This window comes from Tachypleus tridentatus, chromosome 4 (assembly GCF_004210375.1).
Source record: "Tachypleus tridentatus isolate NWPU-2018 chromosome 4, ASM421037v1, whole genome shotgun sequence".
Classification (NCBI taxonomy): Eukaryota; Metazoa; Arthropoda; class Merostomata; order Xiphosura; family Limulidae; genus Tachypleus; species Tachypleus tridentatus.
This window is the reverse complement of record NC_134828.1, coordinates 23,036,807-23,057,584: the sequence shown is the minus strand read 5'-3', so window position 1 is coordinate 23,057,584 and position 20,778 is coordinate 23,036,807. Positions and strand designations below refer to the sequence as shown.

General features: G+C 37.4%; 1 protein-coding gene and 1 long non-coding RNA gene across 41 annotated transcripts in view; one reads left to right on the top strand and one right to left on the bottom strand.

Annotated features, from left to right (window-relative positions):
* The window catches only part of LOC143248669 (uncharacterized), a 43,535-nt gene extending 31,747 nt beyond the window's left edge, over nt 1–11,788 (bottom strand). The window contains exon 1 of the long non-coding RNA XR_013027142.1: nt 11,197–11,788. This is a non-coding gene — a long non-coding RNA (uncharacterized LOC143248669). The remainder of the gene's footprint in view (nt 1–11,196) is intronic.
* LOC143248665 (single-stranded DNA-binding protein 3-like) overlaps nt 1–20,778 on the top strand; it is a 232,682-nt gene that overhangs the window by 146,798 nt on the left and 65,106 nt on the right. The window lies entirely within an intron of this gene.

Sequence of the window (20,778 nt, the reverse complement as noted above, 5' to 3'; positions counted from 1 at the left end):
AAGTTTGGGGGGATAACATGGATTTGTAGTGACTTGGCAAGTTTGGGGATAACAGCAAGTTTGGGGGCAAGTTTGAGGGGATAACATGGATTTGTAGTGACTTGGCAAGTTTGAGTTTGGGGGGATAACATGGATTTGTAGTGACTTGGCAAGTTTGGGGGGATAACATGGATTTGTAGTGACTTGGCAAGTTTGGGGGATAACATGGATTTGTAGTGACTTGGCAAGTTTGGGGGGATAACATGGATTTGTAGTGACTTGGCAAGTTTGGGGGATAACATGGATTTGTAGTGACTTGGCAAGTTTGGGGGGATAACATGGATTTGTAGTGACTTGGCAAGTTTGGGGGGATAACATGGATTTGTAGTGACTTGGCTTTTATGTCTTTCGCTTCTTCCTATAATTGTGTATATCTTGGTGCTAAGTAAATATATTAATAAACTGCCGTTTGTCGTAAACACGATCTGATATCAACCACATTTACAGTACGCTCCGAATTGGCATATATTCTCGTTGTAAGCTTACTTCGATAACTGACCCGTACTCTTGTAGAATTCCTTCGGTAACTGACCCGACTCTCGTTATAAGCTTACTTCAGTAACTGACCCGAACTCTTGTTCTAGGCTCACTACGGTAACTGACGCGTATTCTCGTTCTAGGCCTACTTCGATAACTGACCCATACTCTCGTTATGGGAGTAGTTTCATAACACGAAGCTTCCAGTGATAATAAAGTAATAATATATTTACTTTACCACTGTTTACACTTGTTTTTACTTTACCACCTGTTTACACTTGTTTTTACTTTACCACCTGTTTACACTTGTTTTTACTTTACCATTGTTTACACTTGTTTTTACTTTACCACCTGTTTACACTTGTTTTTACTTTACCACTGTTTACACTTGTTTTTACTTTACCACTGTTTACACTTGTTTTTACTTTACCACCTGTTTACACTTGTTTTTACTTTACCACCTGTTTACACTTGTTTTTACTTTACCACTGTTTACACTTGTTTTTACTTTACCACCTGTTTACACTTGTTTTACTTTACCACTGTTTACACTGGTTTTACTTTTACCACTGTTTACACTGGTTTTTTTTTACCACCTGTTTACACTGGTTTTACTTTACCACCTGTTTACACTGGTTTTACTTTTACCACTGTTTACACTTGTTTTACTTTTACCACGTGTTTACATGGTTTTACTTTTTACCACTGTTTACACAGCGGTTTTACTTTACCACTGTTTACACTTGGTTTTACTTTTACCAATCTGTTTACACTTGGTTTTACTTTACCACTGTTTACAGCTTGGTTTTACTGCCGCCATATCTGTTTACACTTGTTTTACTTTACCACTGTTTGCACTTGTTTTACTTTTACCACCCTGTTTACACTTGTTTTACTTTACCACCTGTTTACACTTGTTTTTTACTTCACCACCTGTTTACAGCTGGTTTGTTTTACTTTACCACTGTTTACATGGTTGTTTTACTTCTACCACTGTTTACACTTGGTTTTACTTCACCACCTGTTTACACTGGTTTTTAGCTGCCACTGTTTACACTTGGTTTTAGCTTTACCACCTGTTTACACTTGTTTTACTTTACCACCTGTTTACACTTGGTTTTACTTTACCACTGTTTACACTTGTTTTTTTTTACCACTGTTTACACTTTTTTTACGCCACCTGTTTACACTTGGTTTTACTTTTACCACTGTTTACACTTGTTTTACTTTTACCACTGTTTACACTTGTTTTACTTTACCACCTGTTTACACTTGTTTTACTTTACCACCTGTTTACACTGGTTTTACTTCACCACCTGTTTACACTTGGTTTTATTTTTACCATTGTTTACACTTGTTTTTACTTTACCACCTGTTTGCACTTGTTTTTACTTCACCACCTGTTTACACTTGTTTTTACTTTACCACCTGTTTACACTTGTTTTACTTTCACCACTGTTTACACTTGTTTTTACTTTACCATTGTTTACACTTGTTTTTTTACTTTACCATCTGTTTACACTTGGTTTTAGCTTTACCACTGTTTACACTGGTTTTGCTTTTTACCACCTGTTTACACTTGGTTTTACTTTACCATATCTGTTTACACTTGTTTTACTTTTTACCACTGTTTACACTTGGTTTTGGTTTTTACCACTGTTTACACTTGGTTTTGTTTTACTTTACCACCTGTTTACACTTGTTTTTACTTCACCACTGTTTACACTTGTTTTACTCTTTACCACTGTTTACACTCTGGTTTTAGCTTTACCACTGTTTACACTTGTTTTAGCTTTACCATTGTTTACACTTGTTTTACTTTACCATCTGTTTACACTTGGTTTTACTCATTTACCACTGTTTACACTTGGTTTTACTTTACCACCTGTTTACAGCTTGGTTTTTACTTTACCACTGTTTACACTTGTTTTTACTTTACCACTGTTTACACTGGTTTTTAGCTTTTACCACTGTTTACACTGTTTTACTTTACCACTGTTTACACTTGGTTTTACTTTCACCACCTGTTTACACTGGTTTTAGCTTTACCGCCACTGTTTACACTTGGTTTTACTTCACCACCTGTTTACACTTGGTTTTTTTTTACCACCTGTTTACACTTTGTTTTAGCTTTACCACCTGTTTACACTTGGTTTTACTTTTACCACCTGTTTACACTTGGTTTTACTTCACCACCTGTTTACACTTGTTTTATTTTTTACCACTGTTTACACTTGTTTTTACTTCACCACCTGTTTACACTTGTTTTTACTTCACCACCTGTTTACACTTGTTTTTACTTCACCACCTGTTTACACTTGTTTTTACTTCACCACTGTTTACACTTGTTTTTACTTTACCATTGTTTACACTTGTTTTTACTTCACCATCTGTTTACACTTGTTTTTACTTTACCATTGTTTACACTGTTTTACTTTACCACCTGTTTACACTTGTTTTACTTTACCACTGTTTACACTTGTTTTACTTTCACCACCTGTTTACACTTGTTTTTACTTCACCACCTGTTTACACTTGTTTTTACTTTACCACCTGTTTACACTTGTTTTTACTTCACCACCTGTTTACACTTGTTTTTACTTTACCATTGTTTACACTTGTTTTTACTTTACCACCTGTTTACACTTGTTTTTACTTTACCACTGTTTACACTTGTTTTTACTTCACCACCTGTTTACACTTGTTTTTACTTTACCACCTGTTTTTACTTTACCACCTTGTTTACACTTGTTTTTACTTTACCACTGTTTACACTTGTTTTTACTTTACCACTGTTTACACTTGTTTTTACTTTACCACCTGTTTACACTTGTTTTTACTTTACCACTGTTTACACTTGTTTTTACTTTACCACTGTTTACACTTGTTTTTACTTTACCACGTGTTTACACTTGTTTTTACTTTACCACTGTTCACACTTGTTTTTAGTGTGGTTTTTATTCATTGTATTTATTAAATTTACATTAACAAACTAATGTCAGTTTCTTTTTGTACGTCACCAACAGGCTTCGAGTTCAGATTGGGCATAGGTAGTGAAATATTGGGATGACATTTTATTTAGGTTATTAATAAATATTTTGTAAGTATGATGCACTCATCTAGAAATGAAAGTTGCTTTTGAATTCTAATAAATATCATTTAAAAATTTACAACATTTATTAAAGAGTCGCTCTAGATCCTTGTGGCCACGTGGCATTTAAATTCAAAATCCAAGAGGATTTTTTCCCTTAGTGTGCGTTTTGTGTCGTAACAATACAGTGGTAATTATCACTTAACTACGTAGTCGACATATTAGGTTCTATTAAGTATAGCATTTAAATTTGTAAGAGTGTATAAATTTAGTATAACTCGCACACTCGCGGTTGTTTAAAATTAATGTTTTGTAACATAATTTAAGACTCGTCTCCTCCGCTCACTCATCTGATGAGATATGTAATGTACGCCATCTGGTGTATTTATATTATCTTGTAAACTGGGACGAACTTAGACATGCGTAATAGTTGAATGAATATTTATGATGAACGGACACCTCTCGTATAAAACTATTTTGATGTATAATGCTATTACATGAGGATTTATTTCAGGATAACTTTATGTGCTTGAATGTGCAGACCCAAAAGTGTTTTGAATTGTAAGAAAAAATTTAAATGACGTCACCAATCCCCCAACTGGAAAAAAAGTATTCGTTTGTTTGTTTGTTTTTTAATTTTGCGCAAAGCTACACGAGGGCTGTTTGCATTAGCTATTCCAAATTTAGCAGCTAGTCATCACCACCCACCGCCAACTCTTGGGCTACTCTTTTACCAACGAATAGTGGGACTGACCGTAACATTATAACACCACCAGAGCTGAAAAGGGGGCGAGTATGTTTGGTGTGACGGGGATTTGAACCCGCGACCCTCAGATTATGAGTCAAGCACCCTAACTACCTAGCTGTCTTTGAACATTACAGATACAACGGGCCCGGCATGGCCAAGCGTGTTAAGGCGTGCGACTCGTAATCTGAGGGTCACGGGTTCGCATCCCCGTCGCGCCAAACATGCTTGCCCTTCCAGCCGTGGGGGCGTTATAATGTGACGGTCAATCCCACTATTCGTTGGTAAAAGAGTAGCCCAAGAGTTGGCGGTGGGTGATGATGACTAGCTGCCTTCACTCTAGTCTTACACTGCTAAATTAGGGACGGCTAGCACAGATAGCCCTCGAGTAGCTTTGCGCGAAATTCAAAAACCAAAACAAATACAGATACAACGATCACCTGGTGACGTGTAAACATACTATTTTACAACTAGTTTAATAATTTCATTGAATATTTACATGGAAACTTTGGTGTGATGGGTTTAAACAAGAGAATGTAGGAGTTACAGAGGTCGAGTGGAATTGTGGAACGGTTAAAACTGTGAGCGGGTGTTACAGAAAGGAAATAAAGGGTACAATCAGTATTAAATTATTAAAGATTGATGATATAAAATTATATTTTGTAGTAACAGGCGAAAATATAATTAATTAATATAGTTTTTAATCGAAAGTAAAATTGTAAAGGAATATAAAAAAGGGAATGTGTACTTGACTAGCTCAAACCAATTCAGTTTATTTATGTTTACATGAAAATTCGCATTTGAAAGTTGTTGTTATAGATTATCTGTAAAGTTACACCCTGCTCTTTTTAACTGTTCACTGTACGTAAAATAATTGATAGTGTGTTTCACTCGTTGCATTGAGACCGTAAAACTAATTAAATATTTAATAACAACAGATGTATTGGGTTTTAGTTCATCATTGGTGCTGTTAACGCGTTGCGTTATCAAAATAATCAATTTTTAACACGTGTTGTACAGTTGCAAGTCGTGTCTGTCCAATACCCCCAAGAGCTTCAATAAACATTCAAGAAATGTGGGTCTCTTTATTTATGGATTTCCAGTTGCTGCCTCCCGCTGGTGAAGGATTACCGAACTGTGGTAGACTACTATGAATCTTACTCGCGCACTCTTGCGAGTTTATCTAGTTCTAAGTTTTATTCAGTTCTCTCGTGAAATTATCCATGCGGCATTCTGACAGCCAAAAGTAAATTCAATAACTGAGATTTTATTAAAACCATCTCTGAAGAAGCAACTTAATTAAAGTTTTACGTTTGTAAAGTTCTCATATACGTTTAAGTACTTCCTTTATGAAGTGGCGTCATTGTTAACTCGCCATACTGTGATTCAATGATCAATGGCTCGCGTCGCGTCAAAAAATCGAACTTGGGAGCCATAGGTGCGTTATAAGAGTGACGGTTAAATTTCACTAAGAGTAGCCATAAAGTTGGCCGTGGGTGCTGTTGACTAGCTGTCTTCCTTCTATTCTATGTGTTCAAAATTATGGATGGCTAGCGCAGATAGCCCTCGTGTAGCCTTTTTTCAGTGTTCGAAAAGGACTTGTATCATTTTAAGAAAGACCGATGCAACTTTGAATGTATCGATTAAGATATAATTTAGCTGATAACTTAAGAGGTCCACGAAACTAATAATTGTATATAGCGTCTTTTGTGCAATAGGAGCTTATACTCTGTAGCGCCGTCTAGTGGTTAACACCAGTCATTGAACGAAGAGAAACGAATCTTCAAGTGTTGTATTCTTTCTTCGCATCGTGTGTTAGCTGTTGTTTTAAATTAAGCACAAAGCTACACAATGGGTTATCTGTGCTCTGCCCACCACAGGTATCGAAACCGGGATTTTAGCGTTGTAAGTCCGCAGATATACCGCTGAGCCACTGGGAAGCCGTGTTAGTTAATAAAACTGATTTTTGTGAAACGCGCGCGCGTGTTTGTGTTAAAACTCTCTTTTTAACTTAAACTTTGTGATTCCTTCTGCTCTCAGTTGCTAAGCGGTTATTCTGGAGGCTTGCAACACCAAATATCGGGTTCAAATACCCGTGGTGGGCAGAGAAGAGATAGCCCATTGCATAACTTTGCACTTAACGACAACCAAGTCAAGTTAACAAGATATATCCTGTAACTAATCTTAATTCACTTGGTGACGAATAATGCGATTATATTAACACAGGAAATTGACATATTTAAATTTGTAGGATCTGTTTTAGATATAGAATTCTTGATTAGCGATTAACTCTTCAAATATCCACTTGTTTTTATGCAGTTCACCACCAGAGGGATTCAGTGTGTCTGGTCCCTGCAGTACCAAGTGTAAAAAAAATTTGACTTGTAATCTGAGGGTCGCGAGTTCGAATCCCCGTCACACCAAACATGCTCGCCCTTTCAGCCATGGGTGCGTTATAATGTGACGATTAATCCCGCTATTCGTTGGTAGAAGAGAAGTCCGAGAGTTGGCGGTGGGTGGTGATGACTAGCTGCCTTCCCTCTAGTCTTTCACTGCTAAATTAGGGACGGCTAGCGCATGTAGCTCTCGTGTAACTTTGCACGAAATTCAAAACAAACCAAAACCAAAAATCTGAGTACAGTCATTTACTTTGTGTTTTGGGTCCAGCTGTAATTACTATATGGTAAATTGATGGTATCTTTAAATTTTTCTGTGATTTCGTGTTACTGTAAACCCTGTATTAAGATATCGATTTTATTTTGATAACGTTCTAGACTATATACGCTTGAACCGAACACATTGTAAAAATCGAATCACTAATAAATAAAGCGACCGTGAGCCCCATAAAATCTCCTTAAGAAACGTGTTTGTTTTTTCAACTTTACCAACAGCTGTCTCATCAGATACTTACACATTTTTTGTTCAGCTTAACAGCTAGCTCACCACATGCTTGCTCATTAAATACAAACTAAACATTCTACACTAATCTGTTATTTAACTACTGGTACTACGAGCTAGAATTCGTGTTTTTAGGAGCATTGGTAGCCCAGGAGGCGCCAATTGCGGACTAAGACATTTAGGGTATAGAATGAAGCTTTAAGCTATTCTAGCTTCTATAACAGATCCCCTAAGTTATACAACAAACCTTTGATTCAGTGTTTTGATGGATCAACCTTATAACCTGTTTTGTAAGCAACATCTTAACGCTATTACTTAATATAACCCTTATCCTCTAGTTGCAGAAATTGTGGAGTGTTTCGAGTCTAGAAAAAAACTAAGTGCTTAATTAAAGGTGTCGTTTTCTTTACGTTGAATTTTACAAGTGTAGAAAAAACCTTGGACTCTTAAGTGAAATCCACTGCTGGCTGAGGATTTACAGCGTTAAAAATCGGGTTTCGGTGCTCGCGGTGAGTAGACGCAGATATCCTGTTGTGTGGCTTAACAAACAAACTCATCTGTAGAGTACCGTTATTTCCGTGGCTACCTACTAGATTGATTAATCTATAAACAAGACACAGTTGGGGGTTAATCCCCCTCACTTTAGTCTCTGTTTCTCCCGGCGGATCAACTCTGTTCACGAACTTACAATGCTAAAATCCGGGGTTTGATTTCCTGCTGTGGACAGAGTGCAGACAGCAAATTGTGTAGCTTTGCGCTTAACAAACAACACAAATTATATAATCTGGTATACATCTTACATTTAAAAAAGAATAACTGGATGAGGTAAAGTTAAACACAATTATTAACTTCCTTCACTTAACGTATCATACGTGTTAAATATCCATATTGGTTAAGATGTGGAACCTCTAAGTTACAGTAACGTTAATTTCTTGTACATATTCATTATTATTTTCCCCGACTGGTTCTGTTTTCGTACCGACATATTCAACACAGAATCGTATTCTATTGTTAATATAAAACATTTTGTTGTCGCCACTGAACTTTACTAGAAAACGAATAACGAGTGGTACAAACCGTTCGGATCGTTGGCTCGTTATGGCTAAAAATCGAACAATCTTTACGAATTCCGTAGAGCACTCTTAGGTATATCAAAAAACATTACAGTTATCTTACGCCCTGTTTATATATTGCCCTTTAATAAAGGGCACACGGGTATACTTCTGTCTCCCCTAAACACACACACACGCACTAAAACATTTTTTTTTTTTTTACACTTTAGTACAAAGCTTAAATTGTAATTCCTGGGATGTCTGTCGAATTTTTCACTTTGCTCATCAAATTGCAGTTTGGACTCAAAGCACGAGTTGAATAGGACCATTATATTGGAACGTAGCTAACGATAGCTTCACGGTGAAGTTGAATGTGTTACGGAACAACCAGTATAAACACAACGACAGCAATATGTTTTACTTGCTAAAATAATGTCTTTGTACTTTGTTTTGGCACCGCCTGGTGGAGGTAGAATACATTCAATTAATGTATAATTGCAAAATTTTATGTAATCTCTAAAACAAAATGTGTTCAATTACAACTATTTTTAAATATTATTAAAATCATTTTCTCGTAGATTTATTTTTTTTATTACTGCTAAATAATTTAAGTTAAGAATTGGCATCAAACTATTTGCAAAAATATGTCGCTGTATGTGCGTTTACATCTGTGTTTATGACTGTATAGCGCCTGTTTCTAAGACTATTTTAAAGCGTGATATCTCAATTAGTTGTTTTTTTTGTTGTTGTTTAATTTCGTGCAAAGCTATACAAGGGTTATCTGCGCTAGTCGTCCCTAATTTAACAATGAAATACCAGAGGGAAGGCAGCTAATCATCGCCACCCACCGCCAACTCTTGAGCTACTCTTTTACTAACGAATAGTGGGATTGGTCATAACTTATAACGCCCTCATGGCTGAAAGGGCGAGCATGTTTAATGTGACTGGGATCCGAACCTGCGACCCTCAAATTACGAGTCAAGTTCCCTAACCACCTGGCCATGCCGGGTCCTTGATGTGTTGATTGATCGTATGTTTTTATATAGCTTTTCTGTGAACGCATCAAAACAGTAACGTTTTATATCCTTTCATTTTACTAATGCTGAAGTTGTTTGAACATTTTATATCTTGTTACTTCTAGAACTATAAATTTTGTCCAGTCACGAAGACTTAGAAAATCATTCTGTTAGAAAGAGACACATTCTTTTGATTTAACAGAAGTTTTATCTTCTTTTGCAAAGCTGTAGCATTATTACGTAAAGTGAATAAGAAAAAATTCGATTGAATTTCGTGTCACTACCGAGATGAGTGATGGACTTTGGTGTTTGTGTAAAACGAATCGATCTAAATTTTCTCTTTTTACTTGCCCAACGTGATTTATAAATTCAAGTCCGAGTTATATAATACCGTATGTATTATTCAAGCTTCGTGTCACCAATAATAATAATAATAATAAAAAAGACGTTGTTCAATAGTAAGTAAGCCTTGCTACCAGAATAGATGAACCTCCTGGGACTGTAGCTCAATTGACGTGGGGCTCGTGCTTGCTCCCGCCTCTCGTTGCACGCTGCTTTTCGCAGATCCATCAAAAGAGGAAATTACAGCGTATAGAGGGCGGCTTCATGTAGTTGTAAAAATACTTTCACTGTTACTCGAGGCGGATGGAATGAAAGCCTTTCTTTCCTTATTCACAAAAAAACTGTTCGTAAAGCACGTACTTATGTCTCGGAGTATTAATTTGTGTCATCTCCGGCGATGCACCTGCCGGCGGCTGGAGAGATGAAGAGATAGTTGTGGAAACAAGTTTCGAGAAAACGGGACTCTTGCAAACATCATACACCGGTTAGCCAGTACGTGTCTCCTCCTAATCAGCCCCTTGAAAACCAGTACCAACCGTAATTAAACTCGGGCGACTTTGGGTTGATGAAATTAGACGTGCTACAGGATGAGAGACTACAGAAATAAAACATCTTTTTAATACCGTCTTCCTAGCAAGATGAATACGAAACAAATTGAGATGCTATGCAAGCAGAAGTATTGTGAGATATCATGAGGGTCTCCACCCTCCAGGATAATTGCTTATCATAATGCCTACGAGTTAAATATTATGCTCTCTGATGAAGTAAGTTATATAATCCATATTTAAATAAAATCACCAACTTAGATAATCTTTTGTGTGGGTGTGAGTAACAACTTCGACTCTGTCATGACACTGAAGTCGTATCAAAAAAATGAGTTATATTCATCAAGTTGGGTGTAGGTTATAAAATTAACCTGAGTTGAAACCGCTTTGTCGGGTTAATCACGGAAATGTTTTACTGTTTGGCCAAATAAGTCTATTATAATAAGGACACGGGATGGCCGCATGGTCTAGCTTTGGATTTTGGGGTTGGCAAGCCCGGTTTAAACTCGTACGAGATCACACAATATTTGCTGCGTTATAATAGTAACAGTCAATAACTCAGTGTGGATTGTAATTTATAGGGTTTTGCTGGTGATCGTTTGTCTTTTATTTGGTAGCTTAAAACTTGTCCCTGTGGCTGCAGACATCTTTAATATTTGGGTCATAAATAGAAATACTAAAGGAATAAGTGCCCTCTACCTTTTTGATGTGAATTATTGTTTACAAAACATAGGCGATCAAAGGTAATAATTGCTGTATTTGTTTCCAATTTTGTAGAATGCTAGATTGTTATTTTTATCCAAGATACAGGTGGGTGATCGGTTCGAAATCAAACCACGATCGTCAGTTTCAGAAATCGTTATGTCTCTAGACAGTTGAATACATGTTCACTATATAATAATTCAGTTATCTGGGTTACCAGTCTCTAAATTAATATCTGTAAAAACGATATTTAGAGCCCTTGTTCAAGATATTTTCAAAGTTTTCTTACCTCTCTGTTTAGTCTAGGTCCACCCAGAGTTACGTGGGGTTTAAAAAAAACCAAAATAGACGAGTGTTTCCTAGAAGCAGACTTGTTGGAATGAAACAGCCTGTGCTTACACACAACGAAGTCAGACCCTATAACTTGGAAAATAAATTACATATCTTAACACAAACAGCAAAGTTACGAACTCCGCTGAACTCGGCGAAGACAACCCGTTCACTAAGCATTAAGCACAAATTTTTCGCTGTACCTTTCAGAAAGTTTATTAAGCGAACAGAAGAACTATGAAGGTAGAATTATTTACACAAGGTTTTATAACTTGGTTATTATACTGTTAACCACAGTTTCAATGTACTCGCACAATGTATACACTTCGCGAATACTTTTTCTTACATTTCTGCGCGAACAGAACCTGTTTTTCATTCAGTACGGTAACTTGGTCTTTCGCGCTGTGAACTGGACTGAACTCGGCGGCGGCTTAAAACTGCACTTGTCTCCACTAGAGGGCAGTGTTCTCTTGCACCTGGTGGGTGCGGTTGATCCTCCTAACAACTAATTTACTGTCTGTACAGGATGGGTAGCGATGATTAGATGAACGGGGGGGGGGGCTAGAATGCTACCAAGAAGAACGAAGCCGCTGTCTGTCTTCTAGTTCGTTTCATACCCCCCCCCCTCCTCTCCTAGCCGTGTTTTTCTTTTATTATGAACTACACCGTGCCTGTTCATATCATGAAGGGATACCACGGCTTTTCTGAGATTACAGCTCCATGAAATGTGCGGCAATTCTGTGTGAGCTGTCAGTGGAGCAGCGTGGTTTGAGAGACGCGCAGCTGTTCCCGGAATTCAAGACCCTGTTTTCTGTTCCTTAGTAAATCCCAATTCGCTGAGCACTGTTTGCCCAGAATTTCAATCACGGCTACTAATGGAATTCTCAGCTTTGTATGGTATATCTGAGAAGCTATCCAGGGGCTGAGCGACGGCTCTCGATTCGTTTAGTAGAAACGCATCAGATAAAAATGTTTTACACACACACACACATAGTTCAACTATTCGATTTTTTTTTTAGAAAATCCATCTCTCTTCCGTAACTCGTGTTTCTCCCAAGCATAAACCATACGCTTTGTTACGTGTCATAACAAATAACAGCATTCGTGTGTAATTTCTCTATCGTAATATGATTCAACGATTTTTAAGTATAGGATACTTTGTTTTACAGTTTTTGTTTGTATTTGTCTATGTTCAGTGAAACGTGGTCTCTGTGTCCTGAGGTATTGACTGTTGTTGGTTTAGGGATGTTTTCGTTCGAAATTCTGTGTAGTCTGTTTTTATGGTTTGTGTTACAAACCCTTCAACGTTTATATTTCTTTAACAATCTTATGTTGTTGGTTTTTTCCTTAAAATGTAATATAAGCAACTAAATAATGCAAAGTACTTCTGGAAGACTTGAAAAAGTCACTTATTAATGCTTGAGCACTTGAAGTTGAATGATAAAAAACTCGTGGTTAGTGGCAGTGAAAACTGTGATGCCGTAGAATTAGTTCAACAGTATCAAAGATTCGGTATTAGTTGCCGTATTAAGCCGTTCGAATTACAGTGATTTTTTTAAAAATTATGTTCTGTACACTAGAGGCCCCTGCCTGGCCAGGTGGGTTAAAGTGTTCGACTCGTAATCTGAGGGTCATGGGGTCGAATCCACGTCGCACCAAACATGCTCGCCCTTTCAGCCGTGGGGGCGTTATAATGTTACGGCGAATACCACTATTCGTTGGTAAAAAGAGTAGCCCAAGAGTTGGCGGTGGGTGGTGATGACTAGCTGCCTTCCCTCTAGTCTGACACTGCTAAAGTAGGGACGGCTAGCTACACGAGGGCTATCTGCACTAGCCGTCCTCTAATTTAGCATTGTGAGACTAGATAGAAGGCAGCTAGTCATCACCACCCACCGCGAACTCTTGGGCTGCTCTTTTACTAACGAATAGTGGGATTATCCGTCACATTATAAGGCTCCTACGGCTTAGAGGGCGAGCATGTTTGGTGTGACGTGGATTCGAACCCGGACCCTCAGATTACGAGTCGAACGCCTTAACCCACCTGGCCAGGCCGGGGCCTTCCTAAAAGTGATACTGATTGCTATAAACGCTTTTTTCTCTTCCTCCCTCACTATTTCGAGGCATGAAACGTGGGAATGTTTATACATTCCCTAAACACCTTTCATCCATATAGGACGGAGAGACTAAATACGTGAGCCAGTCTTCACTTGCTACTGGACTGTCGAGATTACCCATAAAATACAGGATACCGCCGAGTTCGTGCGTTCAGAGAATCCGTCTCGATGACTCAGGTTTAGCTTCTAGCTATGCATGATGCGCTCTGAACGCCATGTGTTTCTCCACGTTGAATACGCAAGTCTGAAGACGATTCTGTCATGAGTAAATCTTCTTCAGGTTTAAGCGGCTGTCTTTTAAGTTTTAAGCGCCAAGGGCCACTTGTACACGTAGTTGGGATTAAATACTGTTATTAAAAAAAAAAGTTCTTGCATAGCTTTAATCCCAAGCAGCCTAAGCATGATTGAATGAAGTCTTACCTCCTCCGGCTGGTGCTGTCGTAACCATAGGGTCGGTTCCGAGGCTCTCTAAAGAGACACGAAAATGATTGTGACCTGGATACTATGGAAACGCACCTCGTGTTGCCTATGGTGATCGCGATTGGATTTTCGTTTTTTTATTTTTTTTTTTTTTTTTGCGATGAACGGTGCTGAATCCCTTTTTTTTTTCAGTCTTGTAATTCGCGTTTCTGCTCTTGTAGACGTTGTAGTCGTGTTTATCAAACATGTTTAGAGACTTCACATTGGTTTGGTAAAACGTACGTGTATTAACCCGCCTGTAGTACACCAGTAGAGATGACGGAGCTAAATGTAATTCACTATCACTGAAGTTAACAAGATAAACATGTGTTATATACACATACGCACGTTACAGTAAACCTTGTTTCATAAACATGAGTCATGAGATTCGCGATGCAGCGTCCTTGTAAGACCGCGTATTGTACACAGTCTTTTTTTAAGAGTTTATGTCGTTTCAACCATGTTCCAGATGTTTGTTATATACTGGTTGCTTTCATTGTAGAAAGGTTAACGTTTGTGCTTCGGTTTTTCAAGGGGCCACTTTTCATCAGACCTCCACTGGGTCTGTATACAGGTATGATAATATTTTGCCTTTGTTGTACAAGTCCGCCGATGGGAGGTGGTTCGGAGAAGCTCTACTGAAGTGTTTACGTTGGAAGGCTGCTAACAGTCTGAACTATTACTAGAAAATAAAAGAAAGAAAACAAAACGGCAGATAAACGCACTCTCGTCTTAATGGAGGTCTTGACCCTCGACGAGCGTGCAGTTCAATGGATTGTCCCGGCTTTGGATTGATTCTATACAGGAGTGAAGTTTCTGAGAAGACGTCCCGTGCTTCTGTAGGTTGGATGCCCAGCTTTTGTGAGTTGCTGATTGGTTGCGTATTTCTCACTATACGTAATTCGTGTGTATTCAATCTGATAACGATTTAGTTTAGTGATTATTATGTAAGTTGTGAGATAAAAGCATACCCACACTTACTGTATGTATGGAACTAACTGAGCAAAATAGGTATTTGTAGGACTGTCATAACCTTGCTTTAAGGAGAACTAAATTGCTTATTTGAATTTCTTTACTAGGCGGTTAAACTGTGGGAGAAAGTTAAGCCCTACTATTTTGTAAAAGGTGCAAGTGTTTTCATAATACAGAAACCAGGAGACAGCACAGTTTCTGTTTCAGTAGGCTCATTCGTAAGGCTAACATATTCAAATCACACCACTGTTCCCTGTTAGCGCTTTTCGTAATCCATCTGGTGTACGAGGACAACATTTTTCCAGTGTGTATTCAAACTAAATAGCATGAATATCATTCTACAGCTCCTTAAGGTGTGGGACCCCTGAACGGAGGGTAAGGATGGAAGTCCTGGTGAACCCATATCCATTTACTTTTGTTTCCAGATACAGTTCCTCCATGGTTATGTTACGAACTATTTCTTTTTGTACGTGTACAGTTTTTGCCATTGATCTTTGTGTTTTTGGTTATCACTTGTTACATGACGCTGCATTTTGCTGGGTAGCCTGGTACCCCAAGTCGATCCACGTCTTGGAAGTTCTTAATCCACGATCTGAACACAAGTGTATGAATATCTTGCGTCAGAAATTACTGTTACGCATCCTTATGAAAAGCGATGAATTTTCAGTGGCACCACAGTACAAACTAAATTCCAAACAACGTTATATTGTAGTTCTGATACAAGTCATTTTAATATAATATACTAAACCCTCTGTGTAAGCATGACATTTCTGAGTTATTTAATTTATGGAATTTCATTTTGTGAAGTAAATGCTCTTTTTATTCAAAATTTGAAAACCCGCAAATAGAAATTGTAAAAAACAAAAGTAAAGCAAACAAGGCTGGAAATACTGTAAACATTATTTGCTCAAACTGCAATTTTTTTTACTAGTTTCATGTTGTTACCTAGAAATACATTTCGTGGAGTCAAAATATGGATTTGTAGTTTGATTAAATAATGTCTACACTGACTCCAGCCTTGTTTCCTTAAATATTTTTTTACAATTATTATTTGCAGGTTTATGGGCAAAAGATTATTTGGTGTGGTAGATAACTTTATATATTGTAATGGTAATAATCATTACGGCCCATGATGATTTACTGTAGCAATTGACTATTTGATCACATTAGTTTGGGATGAAAAACGTCAAGCTGCAGCAGCTGAAGATGGTTTGAGAATATGGCGAACACTTAGTTCATGTGTAACTAAATTATCTATATACTTATGCATGGAAATGGCGAAGTATATGCCAAAACTAAGACCCAACCCTCACTAAGTGAGTGTAAATGTTTAACAGTAGAAAAGCAGCCTTTTCAAATAAAACATAAACATCTAAAACATCACTTAGAATAAAACTTCATGTCTTTTAAGGTAATTATTCTAGGTATGTGGGGAATAAAAATCTAATATTACCTGTATTTATATTCTTCACTTAACATAATATAGGGTTTGGCTCCCTAAAGATACCGATTGTATAGTGTACAAAGCATTGAGTATCTACGTGTCACAGTCAGCTAATGTTAATATTAACTTCTAAGGGTAATGGTAACATCTTATATACTAGTGTAATGTTGTTTTTAACTTATGTAAAATATAGAAAAAATAAGCCAACTTTTCAATACCCCCCAAGACCTTTACAATATCTTATTTATTATTTTACTAAGTCGTGTTTGTTGTAAGCTGGCAAAAAAAAAAATCAACTGACCGTTTTGAGTGAATTTTCTTTTTTATGCATGTTTTATTTTGTGAATTTTTTGTGTGCAGTCTTCGCAGTCAATATTAACTATTTTAAAGTGTTGTTTGAACTGAATCAATACAGTTTACGATGTTTTTGCCAGAATGTTCCATTATGGTTTTTTGCTATTCTTTACGATCCCTGTTATGAACTACTGTCGTGATTCATGTTAACAAAATTAGCTCTTTTGTATTAGTTCACGTTCAAGCTCGCTTAATATCAAGCTGACGGGTAAGAAACTGTTCCTGCTGATGCTCTAGGTGGTCTGGAATCAAACTGTCATTGTTGATGAAATATATTTTAATAGACATCACCTGCAGAAGGGTTTAGGCCAGAAATGTATATTGAACTGGTTTTCCTATATTTTACTACCATTGTGTTGTTGTTTTTTGCAAACTTTGTCAGCTGTCGCTTTTGATAGTTATCTACGTAAGACCGTTGTTGTAACTTGACAAAGTGACTTGTCTCTTTTAACGAGAAGGAAAAGGAGATCCACCGTGACTCCTGGCTCTTTTAGGTTTCTCTATGAGACCGTTAATTTGCATTTGTCCTTTACCCTAGAGAGAAACCAGTTAAAATATATCTGACGCTGTGTGAAACAGTTGGGGGTGTTATTTACTTTGATTGAAACCGTTGTGTCAGATAGCATTGTAACAGAACTGCAGAGAAATATGTCGCTTTGTTAAAATAAACACTAAGACTTCATTTAAAATCCACCGACAATGTACACTAACAACTTCCTGTCATACGTTTCCGCCGATACACTTATCAGGCTAGATAGCTGTAATTGTGCGTCTCTTGTGGAGGACTAGAAAATGTGCCAGCTTTACGTGGAAACGATTTTAATGAACGTCAGCGTTTACATATCAATTGTACGCGTTCATTTTTAAGAAATCTTAACTTTTGTTGTTATTTTTTCCCAGTTTTTGTTTCCACATTCCTTTCCTCGTGTTGTTGAAATTGAGAACGTAGAAATTCCATTATCTCCTACCATCAACGTGGTTTGGTTCTGCTGAGGTTTGAGAAATAAGTCTGGTGGATGAGGAAGAATATAGAAAGATTAATTGTATATATAAAATTTATCGTAGAGCATTTTTTCCATCAGTTTTGTGTGTGTGTGTGTGTGTGTGTGTGTGTGTTGTGTTTGTTCCCGTATACTGATACGTACACACAGGTTTTCTCCAATTATCCTTCTTTGATATATGTTATTACTTCTTGGTTGTAGCATAATTTCAAACATGGAAACGAGCTCTCTAGCCAATCATTTTTACACGTTCTAACCATGGGTGTGTTTACGAACGTTGAGAAGGAACAAATAATAACTATGAAACATCGTGTTTGGTTACCAGCTCAGCGGATTGGGCAGGACTTTCGAACAACCGTTAAGTTCCAAAAAATCGATATCAGTGTTCTAGTTTTATGTGTGTCTCGAGCGGAAATTGTTCCTTCAACCGTTCGTTACATTTGGAATGGTACTTTATCTTGATATATCAGTATACAAGCCGATGCTTCTAGCTCGTTTTGGGGTGATTGAAATGTTTTAAATACTATATTACCCCGCGGGAGAACGGTCGTATATCCTTGCCCTGTTATAAGAATGAAAGATTGCGAAAGCTGATTTTAATTCCAAACAAACAAAAGAAACATTCGCATAATCTCTTCTTCCTCTATCACTCTCACACACACACACACGCACAAGCTTATATCTTATCCTTCATTTCCTTTGGGAAATGTGTTGTACTGGGGCTGGGAATCATGACGTAAGTGATATTATCGATGAATTTTGGAAGAACACGCAGATGAACTTAAATTTTCGTATTCACTTTTTGCTGACAACAACAAAAACGTCGGTGCTTTGCACAGTTTAACTATGTCACGTCAATATACTTTTGTCCTTATAGGTTTTCATTGAAGAGCGGACATGCTAAGCAGATTTCTCAGTGTTTGTGTGGAGGGGACGGGGGGCAACACGTGCTTGAGGGGGGGGGGGGAAACACGTGCTTACCGATCTTTTAATGTGTCTGCGCGAAGTGTTGAAGACCTTTTTTGTGTGACAGGTTTCTATTGGACGTAATTAACAGCTAATGCCACTCTAATTAGAATATCCTGCCTGGTCAATATTTAGGCTTAATACAATGATTTCTCTATGGATTGAAAATTTAGTTGCTTCGAGCGATTCTCTGACGTCATCTGATCAGTCTGTTAAAGCAAAGAGAGGTTTGTTCTTATTCTGTTTTATTGAGTTTCAATCTCCTTATATAAGCTCGAAACTTTGACTGAAATGTTGACGAGGACTGCCACTTACTTAACGCTAATGATCTAAGTCTGTAGACATTCCTCCTGAGACACATAAGCGGATGGACGGGAAAGGAGATAGGTAATAAAATATATAATATTAAATGCCATCTGGAGTACTCGTTTATTGGATATTATTGGTTATTAGATATGAAATTAGATGGAGTGTGCATTCTCCATGACCTTCATCATGTCATATTGTACACTGTGTCAAGTTTGGGGCTGATTGATCAAGAAAGGTGGAGACTTTTAATGAATAGATACGCTCACATGCATACTGACGTTTATTTATATAGATGCACGTATTGCGTAAAGTGCAGTAGATCTAACGGTAAACGTGTCTAATCCCAAAGTATACTTTTAACAACACCTTTTAGAAGCTCGTATTCAGATACAAAGATTTGGCAAGAGTTACGAATGAAAGGTAGATATTAAATAGACCCGAAAAGTGCCAAGAATCCAGAAAAGCGACTTTTGCAATCTCTCCTGAAGATTGGATGTGTATTTCTCTAACCAACCAAACGTGTGTGGTCAGAGAGAACTCTGCTTAGAGAAATTCCCTTAGGTGCAGTACAAGGTATGACGCTTCAGATCACGAAGCAGTATTGGGACATGACAGCCGTAAAGGATTGCCTGTCAAGTCGGGTTTCTTTGGTGTTACTGATTCTGATCCACTATATCTGTGGCTCACTATGTTGCGTGGGTTTACAGGTAACCCGTGAATTTTGGGTGTGCCAGTATTCTCAATGAATAGTTACATTGAGAACTAGTTACATAGTCATGTAACTATGTAATGAATAGTTACATTGAGAATACAAGTCATTGCCCGGTTTATAGTTTCATAAGTGGTTACTGAAATAACCCGTAGGATCGTCGACCATACTATTTAACGTAACACATATGAAAAGAAAAATGGACAAGTTCATTACGGTCCCAATATGTACATCATATATTTTTATTTTTTACAGTAGTCTTGTAAACTCGTAACTTTTATTACAGATGGATTTTTTTTTTTTCCACCTTTTCTGGTGTTTGAGATACGTGTCACAAGATGTGCTGTCGCACGTGGCCTTGCTGATGGATTCTATTTGTCATAGTCTGCTTCACGTGAATTATACGCGTAATTCACTTTAACATACGTGCTTGTTAGTATGTGTATGTCAGCACACAAAAATTATTTGTTACATGATCCCGGCAGCTTGTGAGTAAGTACCACCCAGTTCTAAACCTCCATCATTAAATTCTGGTTAAACACCCATGAAGGGCGTTGCTGCGTGTTTTTATGTGTAATTGGCTTTTGGTTTTCTTTCCAAACAAACATATATACACCTGGAGATAAGTTTAAGAAGGAAAAAGAATACAAAACATGTGGTTATAGAAATAGACAATTTTGTCCAATTTGGATATATCTACACACACACAAATTTTAATAGTTCCTGATGGCCTGAATCATTGAGATGACGTTCTGAACGAAACTGTTCGATATTCAATACGGATGGACGCTGTCGAATAGCATCTGTCAACTTCACCAATGTAGCCAGTACTCGACGATCCACAAACTAACGCTAGGTATTCCGATAGCCTAAAATCAAATGGACCATGCAACAGCACGTAACCGTTTTCGAATATTTGACAGCTTCGCGTTGAGCTATTTCTTAATCATCCACGTGGTTCTGACCAGTAAAGACAAAAATGGTGCCCATATTAAGTAGAAAACGTCCTTTACATAAGATCTCATTGACAAATCTATCAAGAAGTATCAAGAACAGCACTCGTTTATTGATGTTGGAACACGCGAAGTATCTTTATATAACAAAGGTGTTTGTTTCAGTGATTTGGTTTTTCCACTATATCAGTATTTTCCTGTCTTTTCTACATTCTCAACTATCTTCTCTTCTTCCTAAACTGACTTAAGCGATTTAGAAT